Below are 13,296 nucleotides of genomic sequence, written 5' to 3' on the forward strand. Positions count from 1 at the left end.
TGCGGGAGGGGGAGCGGAAGGGAAGGGTCTGCCGACGGAGGTTGCTCACAACCGGCCTCAGCGAGCCCGAAGCCCCCGAGCTCCGGGACGTTGCTCTCCGGGAGCGCAGCGCGCGCCGCCGCTCCGGGTCACGGCCCGGCCGCCCGGCGGGGCCCACCCGGGACAGGCCCGGATCCGCTTCCCCCGGCCGGCAGCAGGTTCTCGCCGTTGAGCCGAGCCGTGTCCCGCCTGTCCCGCGGCTCGCAGGACAATGGCGCGGGGCGAGGGGAAGCTCCTCCGGAGGCCGGGCTGAAGCAGCGCCTCCTGAGGAACCTCCACCTCACCTGGGGCCGGCCCGTCCGCCGCTCCGCCCGGCCCCACGCGGGGCCGCCGAACCCCATTCACCGCCCGGGCGGGCAGGAGGGCGGTAGGCGCGGCCTCCGCGACCCGCCCCTTCCTCCCTCCCGCCCGTCGTGTCCCCCCTGTGCGCGCCGCCGCCGCCGCGCCCCCCGCCCGCCGCCGCCGCTCCCTCCCTCCCTCAGCCCCGCCGGTGCCTCCGGCCTGCCCCGCACTCCCCCCGCCCGCCCTTTCTCCTCCTCCTCCTCCTTCCTCCCTCCTCCCTCCTTTCCTCCCCCCTCCCCCCCCGCCCTTCCCGCGCGTTGGTTCGCTCCTCCCCGCCCCTTTCCCCCACCTCTCTCGTCCCCTCCCACCCCCCGGCTCCCCGCGGTGGTCTGGCCCGGCCCGGCGGCGGAGGGAGCGGCGGAGACGGGCAGGGAGGCGCCGGCGGCCGCGGGTCTCGCTGACCGGTTGACGCGCCGGCCCCTGCGGAGCGGCCGAAGAGCCGAGCCGGGGAGTAGAGCGTGAGCGACCGAGGAAGCGGGAGCGGCTCCCCGACCCCGGCCAGCACCATGAGGTGAGGGGCCGGCCCCGGAGCGGGCGTGCCGGCGGGGAGCCGGTGTGGGTCTGTATGTGTGTGTGTGTGTATATACGTGTGCGCCCGGTGCCCCCCGCCTCTACCGGCCCGCAGCCCTGAACCGGGGGGTGCTGAGGGGGGGCCCGTCCGGCGGAGGGGAGGGGGCAGCGCTGAGGGGAGCCCCGCGGTGGGGGAGGGGCCCATTGTTAGCGGCGGGTGGGGGAAGGGCGGCCCCGCCGTCCCCGTCCCCCGCGGCGGCGGCGGCGAAGTTGCGCTCGGGGGGCGGCAGCGGGGCCCGGGCCGGGGGGTTGTGCGGGAGGCGGCCCCGCTCCGGTGGGTCCCCCCCGGGCTGGTGCGCGCAGAGCCCCGGCCGCCTGGCTCCTTTCTTTCTCTGCCGGTGGTGGTTGTTTTCCCCTTCCCCTCCGCCTTAACGGGCGCGTGTTGCATTGCAGCAGCAGCAGCAGCGGCGGCGGCGGCGGGGCTTTTCCCTGTGTAATCAATAAAAGAGGCGTCCGGGGCGAGGGGGGGGGATCCCCCTCTCGGCAGCCGGGAAAGTGTCGCGTTTGGAGGTTTCGGATGTAAACACTGAGGTGGACGCGGCTGGGGGCCGGGGAGCAGCGGGAGGAGGGAGGTGGGTGCCTCCCTGCCCGCCTTCCCGCCGGGGACTCCCGCTCCCCGCCGGCTCATTCATTTGAAGGCGATTTTCTGCTTCCCCGGCCCATCCTTCCCCTCCCCTCGCAGCTCTTTTTAGTGCCTGTTCTGTTTCCATAATCTTCTTTCTGGCTTGGTGCAGGACCCGGTGAGAAATGCGGCTCGGTAGCCTGAGCGCTGGCCGGTCTGTTGGGGGACGTTGTGCTTCCCTGTAGGCCTGTCCCTCAGTCAGACAACTGGGGAACCGAGTTACTCCTCTTCCTCCTCCTCACCCTCCGGAAGATATTGTCTGCCTTGCAGTTGGATTTGAACCTTCTTTGTCTTAAAGATGACTGTAAGTCGTGAGGTCCTTTGGAGTATAGGTGGGCAAGATTTGCACGGTGAAAATCGGCAAATTCCTCCTGCTGCATAAAACTGATGAGCCATAAGAATTGTCTGCAAATTGCAGTAACATCCTAATTACATTTTTTGTTTAAGGGTTCCCCTGCCCGCTGTGTGTGCATTGTCAATGGAAAGGGTAGCGTTGCAGCAGGAGGCATGGGGACAGCCTCCCTGCTGTTTTGTTTAGAACTGCGTTCCTGTATTTCCCTCTAGTTTTCTTTGTTAACTGTAGGTATTTATGTCCTGCATTATTTTAAGCTTTGTTTTGTCTTGTGATAATTTATTTTCACTTACTCATGCTGCTCATGTAGAAGTCAGATACCCTGCGAATAAAAAGTTACATCTTGGAAAACTCGCAGTTCAGATCCTTTGAGCAGAGGTGGGTTGTTTTTATTGTCTTGACAGTCTTTAACACAATGAGTGCTGTTAATCCAGCAAGAGTTGGCATAAATATTTTGAGAAGCCCCCTATAAATTTACCTTTTTTATTGCCAAAAAGTACTTTTCTTGTGCGGGTGATGCTGAGGGAAGTAAGCTATACCAGCAAGACTGCTCTTTCGCTGATGTAACTGTATGTGTGCTAGGACTTCTGCCAGCTTGGAGAGAGCACAAATATTCCTCTTAACCAGCATAACAGGAAAGTGTCTAGGTTGAACCTACCCTTAGGTTGCTTATTTAGATGTTGGAATAGTTGACTTGAAGCAGTTAGTAAATATAGGCAAATGAATACGCTACAGCACTCGTGAGTGCAGAGTGTTAAGAGGAGAACGTACTTGCAGGTTGGATGGTCGCTCCAAGTGGTCATCGGGTATCTCAAAGAAACCTGACTTGGAGAACGCTCGAAGCATTTGGAAGCTCCAAGCCTTTTGAATAAAGCAGCAAACTGTACCAATTAAACTACACAGGCTAAGAAAATGATGTGGTTAAAGAAGTATTTTCTCTCTGTGGAGGCACTATTAAATTGACTCCGTTTTGTTTAGTTGGTCCGGCTCCAGGACAATGGCAAGCTTTCACTGCACGCTCTCTCTTTGGGCTTGTTTAGACTACGATTGACGGTATAGCTCTGAAACATGTTTAAACAATAGCTTCATGCTGTATTTTGTTCGGGCAACGTCTTTTAATATGTGTTTGCTGGTCAAGGCAAGTTGTGATGGGGGAGGATTGACAAGGTGGCTGGAACAGGTGACCTGTGTTTCATATATATAGCTCCTCTATTTGCTGGTGGTGTTAAATCTTAGCAGTTAATACTAAAAACATACTTGTGACATGCTGTTGATGGTCTCCTGGAATGCATAAACTGCATTCTGCAGTTTGCTGTTCTGCTGGTAGGTATGCAGTTGTGCTCCCAAGAATGCAGAAAGAAATAGATGGGCTGCAGGAAAAAAACCCAAGACGAGAGACCCTCAGTTTCTGTCCCATCCCTTGGCACATACATGTGTGAGAGCCTGTTGTTCTTCAGCCATCACGAGCCTGAACTAATTCTGATGATTTCGTGCTAAGATCTTGCATCTTTGCTGGGTCAGTTACCAAAAAGCAAACTGGTTTTCCTTATGTCAAATAAAATTAAACATTGTTATAAAGAGCATCATCTTCTTGTAAAATAATCAGCCATTCAGTAAGACACAAACATCAGCAGAATTCTTGCAGGAGCCTGTTTTGTATTCAAATTAAAATTATATGCTATTTGAGTAGCATCTGTTAGGGGTTTTAGGTTGCTGATCAACTTTGAATATTAAATCTCCAATGGTCTAGCCTGAGTATGAAGTTACTTGGTTCAGGAGCCAGCTTGAATAGGGCTTGTGTGTGTATCTCTCCCCGGCTTTAGGTACCCGGGTGATTCCTTGAACACCTGTTGCTCCTATTGTGTTTTGGTTAGCTGAGTAAGTCAGTCCTGCTCTTGCTGTAGCTTCCTGAATGCACTTACTTCATCATAGGAGTAGGCATATTCAGCGAGGTTTCCATTTACTAGCTGGCTGGGATGTGGCAGTGGGGGAGAAGGTAACAGCACAATTTGGTGCCCCAGTTCTAGTAGTAGCATAACTTCCCATCACAACATGTGTGAACAGACTTGTATTGAAGCATATGTCGAAATCTGTATCACGGAAGCTGATGAGCAGAACTACTGCTAGAGCTGGGATTCTGCAGTGAAGGTTAACTGAATTATCTTTAATTTTTTTGGTATCCAGCTCATTTTATATGCTAACTCCAATGAAAATAAATGAGCTTTCCAAGATACTGACTTCTTTTTTTAATCAAACTGTACAGCCTTCTCTTGGGATTACTACATCCATGTCTTTGTGTGGGAAAGAATTGTTTTTCATTAGTGTGCTAGTCAGAAAGCAGACTGCTTAGGCTGATTTCATTACCCAAGTTGCAGGAACTGGGAAAGAAACAGTGTTTTTTAGGATTTTAAATTCTAGTCTTTCCAGAGCCCGGTATATTCATTTGTGTTTACAGCAGGCGAGTATGTGTGTCATATGTGTGAATGCTCATTCTGTGGTTAGAGAAATCACTATAGAGTCTCCCTTCTTAGAAAATCATGTCATAGCCTCACTTGTGTTTTCACCTTTAAAAAAAATAGCTAAATTTGTGGCCTCTAAACCATATTAAAATTACTACTTACTCACATTCACCAGCTTTTCTGCTCCAGTATGTTGCTTCAGAAGATAATGCATGTTATCATCTAGAAGTCAGTGTATTTTGTGCCCGGGTTAGTGAGCCTTCATTATATTTTAAACATTATGCTAAGAAATCTGATACCATACTCACTGGGCTTTTATGTCTTTAACTCACGAGTGAAAGCCCATGGCAGAAGTAACAAAACATGTATGTTTATTAGGGCTAGGAATTCTTAAAGGAACCCACACACGGCTCCTAGGGTTTCCAGAAAAGTGGGTACACAAGAGTGTTGTGTTATTAAGTGACAACAGTATAGTTCAGTCTGCTGCAATAACTGCAGTTATTTAAGGTGGTAAAATACCAGAGTAGCAAAGCCCTTAATTTCAACAGTGGCATTAAGTTATTGTGTACAGCAATATGTAAGGTTACGCTTTGGAATTGTGCCTTTCCTTTGGTTTCAATACTGTATTTGAAGGAGAAAGCTTAATTTAGTTGAGAAATATTTGACAAAATGTTGAAGTGCAAGCAGGCAGTTAAATTAGACTGGAGACGCATAACCGCAACCAATACAGTTCCTGAAATTGCTCATATCTCCAGAGTAAAATAGGTGGTGTAGTCAGGGTTGGTTTTTTTTTCAGGTAGATACAAGAATTCAGGTTACTTTCCTTGTTCTTAAGTAAACTAACAGATGGACTGAGTCATCTGTCTGATAGAAGTGCAGCCTTTAGCTAGCACTTTATTTGTGACAGTTGCAAGGAATTTTTGGACGGGTTGTTTCTGCCCACCTGATAGGGAATTTGACAACTGTTTTGCCCTCGAGGTCTGTGGATAATTCAGTGAATTATTTTGATAGTAAAAGTAGAAGTCTTTAAGAGATGACTGTGTGAATGGAGGGTGCGGGAATGAGAAGAGAGTTGGTTTAGAAAAAGCTATTTATGACCATCTTAGCAATTCTGTTGTCAGCCTCTAAAAATTAGAAACAGTCTGGGAGTGTGTATAATTCAGGAATGCTCTCTGGAAGGGGATGTGGTAGGTTTTTTCTTGCCTCTGATTCAGGGCTTCGTGGTGTTTGGAGGTCAGAAAACAAGACCGGGTGAGGCAGCGTCCTACTTCAGACCGCTGCAGCGTAAAAGCCTTTTTTCCACGCTTCCATAAAAAGGAGAGGAATTATTCTTCCAGCACCTGTTTCAGTGGATGCTTTGCTAGAACACTTACACCCCGAGTGACGTATCTCAGCGCTGCCTTAGGCATGTGATTGGAAATAATTCCTACTGAGGACTGCTTCTTGCCATGCCAGTGCATTTCATGCAGAACTATTATAGAAGTAGGTTATTGAACCGGTGGACAGAGTCATTTGCTTTCACTACTCAAAAGCAAATGTATTTTGTGAAACAGAGATTATTCCCTTCTTTACTTTGACCTTTCATCTAGAATTGCTCTTGACAGTTCATGCCTGCTTCCACTCAGCAGTGTAGAAATACATGTGCCAGCTCTCTAAACATCCAGACATGTTTAGGTTTTCAGAGTGCTGTGGTCTTGAGGGAACGCAGAAGATACGTGCTCTTTATGTTTGAGTCAAAGAAAATTTGACTTTTAGGAGTAGCTAAAAGTAAATGTAGCAGAGACAGAAGTCACATGAGCCTTGCTTCAATATATCTAAGTAATTTTGGATGGTACCTACCTCACTCCCCCACCCCACCCCTGCCTTTCCCACCAGTCCTTGTGAGTTGTATAAAACTACCTTGTGTTCTTGGGCTGTTGGCATCTCTCTTGGGATTAATAAGGGAGCGAAGGCACTTTGTGTCTGTCAGTGTTTAAACCTGCCAGATGAAGAGCTGGTGTTATGTCGCTACAGTCCCTCCCTGCCCTAACTTCCCATGTGTTCTGCAAACCTGGAAAAGAATGAGGTTTGTATATAGCTTTTGTTGGTTTTGAATAACAGAGAATCTTTTTCCTCTTCTAGAAAGGCTGCACTGTCTTATTTTAACTTTCACATTTTTTAATTTGAGGAATAAAAATGTATGTTTAAATAACTGAGTCTGAAGTAGTTTTGCCTCATATTGAAATGTTCTGTCCCAGTACAGATTTTAGAGAAGAAGGTTGAGTTTTATTTCAGATATTCCCACTTAATTGCTCTAATGCTTGATAAGCCTCTCCCATACTATTCCTCATTACAAGTCTCCTTCACTGGAGCTGTTTCACAACTAATGTTTAAAAAATTCCAAAAAAGAATGCAAAAATCATGCCTACCCCCTTTTGTCAGTGTTATGCACGTGCTGCTCTTAATGTTACAGTTCTGTAGACACTTATGGACAGCTTATGGAACTGCTCCTTGGGAGATGATGTGGCATTTTTCTGGGCTTGCTACTCAAATGATAGTGACAGTGTGGTGTCAGTCTACTTTGGATTAGTCTTTCCAGTTGAACTGCTGGTAATAAGCACATGTTTTGGGAATCAATGCTCAAGTTAATGTAAGGAGTTGAAGGAAGATTCTCTTGCTCTCTATGAGTAATCTTTAGGCAGGGCTCATTAAAAGAAAACACAGACAATATTCAGGCAAAAAATAATGTTTACTGTGAAGGCGGTGAGGCCCTGGCACAGGTTGCCCAAGGAAGTGGTAAATGCTCCATCCCTGGCAGTGTTCAAGGCCAGGTTGGACAGAGCTTTGGGTGACATGGTCTAGTGTGAGGTGTCCCTGCCCATGGCAGGGGGTTGGAACTAGGTGATCTTAAGGTCCTTTCAAACCTCAACCATTCTATGATTCTCTTAGTTTCACATACTGAAAATTCTCTAGGTGAAGCTGGCTTATGTAAAGGAAGAACAGTAGAAAATCGTTTAGTCCAAACCTAGTATGCTTTTTTTTGCTAAGTGTTTAGGTTGGTCTTGTGGGTTTTTTCTTCTATTTTTCTTTTGTTTTTTAAATGAGGGTAAAGAAAGGTGCTGACACCCAGTGAAGTCGAGGGGCCAGAAGTGGAAACTGACTGCGCTCCAGAGGGTGATGCAGAAACACTACTTTGCTGGAGTGGTGTGCTGCCCAGAAATAACTCTCTCAACTCCTGGTTTGCAGCACAAACAAGTTTGGAAGGATTTTGTTTCAAATGTTCTCTCATTCGTTCATTAATTCTTCACAAATTTGAAACTTCTTTTCTGTTTCCTGAGTCAGGTTACGAAGTAATCTATACTTATTGCAAATTCCATAAAGAAGGTGAGATGGTTGTGTGTTCCGAGTGTACTAACCACCTAGTTTAAAAGAGAAGACATTTTAAAACCTGGAAATTAGCAGAACTGTAAAAGAACAATAGAAACCATAGATATAGCTAAAGCCTCTCTTATGCTTTAGTTGCAGTTTTATAGCAATAGAGAAATACTTCAATTTTCTTTGCAGAAGAAATCAATTCCTATATATGTGTCATTCTCTTAAAGCAATTTCCTTAAATATAGTTCATTACTTAATGGTTTTTTTAGGCCACTGACTGCTGTCACTTTATTGCAGGTTACCATACAGTGATATCAGATATTTAACTGAAGCACTTTGAAGGGCATGTAGTTAAGGGCATGTTTTATTGTGGTCTCATCTGGCTACTGGTAAATGCTTTTATATTTCAGTTGTATACACCAGTGTATGTCTTCATATGTGGTCATATGTGCTAGAATTGAATGTTTTGTGGAGACTTCCAGTGCAGTTGCATATTTTCCTTATTGTGTGGGATTGCAAATGCAAATACTAAAGGGGAAAATAATTAGGATTCTGTTGTAGTTCATGTATTTCCAACAGAACTTTCAATACTGCTGTATTAGTGGTATTTTTACTGGCATTGGTGGAAAGAGGCGGTTGGTATTTTTAGGTTCCATTCAGCTTTCTGGTTGGCTTTGCAAGTCTGACTTAAGCATATGCTCTGAGTAAATCTGGGCCTTGAACCTGGTAGTGTTGCTGCTTAAAATCACTAGCTCTTGAAATAGCTTTTGTTAAATAGAACTTTTTTGGGTACCAAGCTTCCAAGTCTAGGCTAGCAGGAGTTTGTCTTTTCTAGTTACTGTAGATGTTCATGTCAATAATGCATTATTATGAACAACATACACTGCTACATGTTTTGAAAACTTGTTTTCTCTGTATGTTTTCCTGTTCTTTGACAATCTCTTTCCCCTTCTTTGCTTTCTTTTAAAAGCTTTTAGTCTTTTATAAACAGTGTATAGGGATGTCTGCACCTTTTACTTCCTCTCCTGTGTTGAACTCTTGCTGATATTCGAAGAAAGTATATGATCATTTAGCCCATTAAACAATGCTGTCTCTTCTGTAAAAGTACTCAGGCTAAGTTAATGGAACAGATTTTTTTCTTAACTTGTTGGATTTGTACTTAAAATTGGCCACAGTGAAGCTTTATTAGAAAACTTGTACCGTGTTCTTGATGGCATTTACAAAGCCCATTTTCAGAAGACTGCAATTGGCTACTGTGGATTAAGTTAAATGGACTTTACAGCTGAAGAATAAACATTGTTATCTGTTGTCTGAAATAGATGGTGTGGCCAGACTGCAAAAACGGTGAAATTTAATCCAAACGAACCTAATTATGGCAGAGATAATAAACCAAAGTAGTGAGTGACAGCACTGTTACGAAAATGATCAGCGCTGAAGCTCACTGTTTATATATATAGGCCTAATCACCGAACATTTTACTTAAAGCAGGTGTAGTTTGGTTGTAGTTATGAACTAGTCTAGCAAAAATACCAAATTTCATTGGAAATTACATTTAGAAGTACTTTTTTTTCTGGTTCAGAATACTGCTTTGATAGACTCTCTGAATATAGTCACAGCTCCAGAAGCTACTGTTATATTTTAATGTTGTACACTGATGTGTTTAGCTGCATCACTTTGACGTGAGTAGAACAGGAGGATAGTGCAGGAAGTGGCTGATACTTTGTGTCTCCAGTCAGTGGATGTATATATATGAAACAAAGGCATTTTGAACACAGGACTGCCTTTCTGGTAAGATATGAACCATTTGGTCTAAACCCAGTATGGAGACAGTAGTTGCTGTATATTGTAGTCACTACTTTTCTCTCAGTTAGAGCCTGCTGTTTGAGGCGTGAGTGAAGACACGAAAGGCCTGCCCAGTCCCACATTCTTCTGACCAAGAGAAGGCTGAGGAGATAGGTTCATCTTACAAAGCCAGCAGGAAAGCCATGTCTAATCATGAGTAGAAGGAAGAGCAGATGAATGGCTAAAGCACTCAAGTTGTTGCTCATAAACTTAAGCAGAAGTTGAATCCAGTACTTGGCTGCTTCTTCAGTGTTACGTGTTTTGGAGAGTAATTGAGAATGAGGTTTTGTAGCGTTTCAGTGGTCTTGTTGGGTTTTTAGCTACTGAGTGGAAATGCAGTAATGGGTTTAGGATGAAAATTTTGATTTGAGATTGAGGCAGAAGACCAAAGCATCAAATACATAAAAGAACTAAAGCCATGGCAGGGGGGTTGGAACTAGATGATCTTAAGGTCCTTTCCAGCCCAAACCATTCAATGACTCTATAAGTAAATCAAACACATTTGCATCCTAAGTATGTTGTGCAGTAATCTCAAGGAGTATGATGTAGCCTTTAGTTTAGCGATCCCCTCAGTGAACTGAATCATACATGAATTATTCTCAAAACTATTACTGCTGAGCTTTACATCTGACCTTACAACCAAGCTGTGAGGTGAAGAAATCTGGGCTGCTGGGTTCAGGGACTTCATCTTGTGTTTTGGCAATATCTGTCACGATTCTTTTCATAAAGTTGGAAGAACAGTACATTTTGGGCTTCTTGGTTTGGCATGCTCTAAAGGTGACTTTAAACCCAAGGGTATTCCTGTATATCTTTATTTGCTGTACATTTCTTATTCACTGATGGATCAGCTCTTATGTTCTTGTAATTGCCACTGTGCCCAACAGTAGCTAAATCCACAAATGGATGGCAGTAAGATAAACACAGAGGTTGCCTTACAGGTTAGGAATACCATTGCTGTAGCTGTGTTGCTCTAAGGATGTAAACACAACAAAGGTTTTAGAGGGAGAGGCAATATCTTTTATTAGATCAGCTGCTGCAGTGGTGGGGAGCAGGACCTGGGCAAGCTTTCAGACATTCAAGTGCTGTGTTTCTGAGAAAGTTATTCAATTCTTTGGAGACACCATGTGGAGATGCAGTACTTGTGTGGATTGTTGCAGGCACGTTGCAGAGACAGGTAAATGTTGCTCTATGTTTTATTTTCTTACAGGTAGTCATAGTTTTATGTCTGACCTAGCAGCAGTATTTGGTGTAATTGTTATTTCAAAGAATAAGGAATTAGGTGCTTTAGAACAAGCACCTAAGCAGTCGTAGGGTACTATTTAAATTGCCATTTCTTTTTCCATTACTCTGCAAAGCTGATGTCTGCATAAAGGAAGCAGAGATTGTGGAAGAAAATATCAGAAAGTAAACCACTGAAAATACTTCTCAAATGTTACTGTTCCTGTGTAAAGTGTAAAGGTGTATTTTCCTTTGAAGTGTCTGACTATTGGGAATCACTGGGGAAAAAAAATAAATGCTCAGAGTGCCTTGTTTGAGGAGCCCAACTGGGTTGTTTTGGTGGGGACGTGGTCTTGGTCACTAGCGTAGTAAATGCGTAAGATGCAGATAAAAGTGGATTGCGTTGCAAGGGTTGCATCTAGACATGACTAATGCTTAATAATACTCAATAGTAGGATTTTATTTTTGTCCTGTTGAAGTCCCTAGTTAGTCATCACAGGATAGAGTGTACAGTTAAGCCAGTTCTAAATACTCTGAATATCTTGCCTTCAATTCGTATGTATCCTTTTCTTAGGGCAGATGGGTGCAAACCAAGCAACCTCTCCTCTCGCAATCCTCTCTGCAGCAGAAAGAAAACACTGTTCCTGATACGCACGCTTAACCTCTGCGTGCTGCCTCTGTACAAAGCTGGTCACTTGTTTAGGATTCCCCATAGTCGATGTACAATCTTCACCTCCAGTCAGGTATCTGATTTCTATCTGGTCTGTTCTGTACCTCACCAGCGTGACTTAAGAGGGAGAGAAGTGCCTGTGTGGTATGAGAAATCCTTAGCTGTTTTAAATGGGGAAGTGTTTGTAAGCTTGCTCATTCATGGTGTGCTTTATGTTATCTGGGCCTTACTATAGTAAGGCTTTCATAACTTTTTGCCTTAACTACTACTTCTAAGTCAATTGCACATATTTTGTCAGTGATGTTAGGCTGAAGACTGAGCTATTAGTATAACTGTTAGGAATGCTTTCAGGTTTGGTGATTTACACAGTGGCAATCTGAGTGTTAAACGTCTTGTATTTTGTTTTCCTACTGAGCTGAACTGAGCTCCCTGTCTTCAAGCATGTGTGTGGTTGGGGTGGGTGCAGGGAGTGGACTGACCCCAAAGCTCAGTCATTAGGTATTTTGGTTGTGACTCAGGGAGTTTACCATGGTCTGGTCTGGGAATGTTTAAAAACAAACCCCCAAAGAAACAAAAACCTGAGAGAGGATTCTCTTCGGTTTGGTATTGCATATTTTCATGAACTGATGATGTATCAAAGGATCCATTTCCCAACCAGTTGGGTGGTCAGAATATTCCTGTTCTTTGGGGAAAAGGGAGAGATTTTATGCAATTCATACTGTCTTACCAAAAACTCTCTCTCTTATGAAGAGGAGCAGGTCAGATGTCCACACATAGTTTAGCTTCAAAATTCAGGACAGATCTTAAATTCAAAGTGGTTTGGGTTGATGCTAATTTTAATTCATTTATTTTTTGTAAAACAAAACCAGCCCCCAAACAAACACACAAAGCAAAGCAAAAGCAGTTAGAAATAAAGCCATAGGCTTTGCTTCCAGAATGAGACCTTTAATTCTTCTACATAGTATGACAAAAATCTTGTATAAAATGATGAAAGCATTCCACACTTCCCAGTGGAAATTTTATCCATCTAAGAACTTTTTCTTGGGCATTACTATAGAAATAAAATGTTGCTGGCTGTATGCATTACAGCAATGGGTTTTCTCTCAACAGCACGATACCTTACAAGCATTGAAATGTACGGAGTCAATTTGATGTAAACCAGCGAGCGTTGGACGTGGCATCTTTGGTTAGATGGGTGAGGAGGGCAGTGTTTATGCTGTGCATGTTCTGTTCCTCGGCAAGACTGGGGTTAATTGTAGCTTGGCAAGGGGAAAAAAAAAAGAAAGTTCCATATTGTTTTCCTGCAGTAGATTCCTGTTGCTATGCAACAAACAGAATGTCACTTAGTACAGGATATATTAAATTTGTATTCCCGGCACATCTCTCTGCACGTTCATTTTATACTGTAACAGGAGGGTACGGTTCTGGCTTCCTGAAGGGCTGTAGTATGAAGTGTGCATTGGAGTTTCTATTCCGGTGCTCGCAGGAGCTGCAGTGACGTCAGTCTGGACTCGCAGAGCCTTTCTTTGTTTTCGGGTGGATGGGATACCTGTGCAACACAGTCGGGCTTCCAGCCAGACAAAAAGGGGTGGTGGTGATCTTCCCCGGGGTGGGACGGTATTGCCAAGCAGCATGTTAAGGCTTCAAAAGGGAGAAATTCCTTGTGTGGGGAAAAATCTCAGGCTATGAATTCTGAAAACCTTTAAATGTTCATGCAGGGAAAGTTTTCGTGCAGATGGCTCTATATGGATCTCTAAACTAAAATATCCAGTTAATTTTTAATGATTAGAATTAACTTTGATATTTGAATATGTTGACACCTCCCCTC

General features: G+C 44.6%; 1 protein-coding gene across 3 annotated transcripts in view; it reads left to right on the top strand.

The window, feature by feature from the left end:
* The first annotated feature begins 459 nt into the window (after positions 1-459).
* Positions 460-13,296, top strand: part of ENAH (ENAH actin regulator) — a 92,351-nt gene continuing 79,514 nt past the window's right edge. For 2 of the 3 annotated variants that reach the window (XM_030499330.1, XM_030499334.1), the window contains exon 1: positions 479-892. The gene's annotated coding sequence lies outside the window, so the exon portion shown is untranslated. Of the gene's footprint in view, positions 893-1,685; positions 1,878-13,296 lie in introns of all 3 variants that reach the window. The other variant, XM_030499332.1, reaches the window with a different exon arrangement.

This window comes from Strigops habroptila, chromosome 10, assembly GCF_004027225.2.
Source record: "Strigops habroptila isolate Jane chromosome 10, bStrHab1.2.pri, whole genome shotgun sequence".
NCBI lineage: Eukaryota > Metazoa > Chordata > Aves > Psittaciformes > Psittacidae > Strigops > Strigops habroptila.